The sequence below is a fragment of the Nestor notabilis genome, unplaced genomic scaffold (assembly GCF_000696875.1).
Source record: "Nestor notabilis isolate BGI_N333 unplaced genomic scaffold, ASM69687v1 scaffold6479, whole genome shotgun sequence".
NCBI classification, from domain to species: domain Eukaryota; kingdom Metazoa; phylum Chordata; class Aves; order Psittaciformes; family Psittacidae; genus Nestor; species Nestor notabilis.
In genome coordinates this window covers 5,010-5,525 of record NW_009944004.1, presented here as the reverse complement: position 1 = coordinate 5,525, position 516 = coordinate 5,010, and positions in this window count along the sequence as shown.

Here is a 516-nt window from a genome sequence, read left to right as displayed (position 1 = left end):
TGCTGAACCCCCTCCTGAATATCTCTGTTCAAAAAAGTCCCAAAAGGATCCCAGCCAAAAAGAGAAGCACAAATACAACTGGTATTGTAATGTTTATTATAGAAACAAACCTTCTGGAGACAGAGTGTTTGCTTTGAGCAAACTGACACCTGAGTTCTCCCTTCCTGCTCTCCTGCACACATAGTGGGGTTGCTGAAATGCCATCAGTCCCCTATACGATACACACATACAGTGTAGGAAGTCAGATATCCACGCTTGGCAATGAACTTCTTTGGAAGTACACAAAAATGTAAAATTCACCTTAGAAAGGAGCATAATAAAAGAACTTGTGCTGTTTTCAGAAACCCAGGAAGTGAATTAGAATGTTACCAGTACTGGTAAAGAGCAGTCAAGTTCTTCAACGGCCAGTTAAAGCAGAGCCTTGACTCTCGTGAAGAGCAGCATATTGGAGCACCAGTTGTGGACATTAAAAACACACCCCAAGAGCAGATCTAAACTGAAGTGTTTCTCAACCTT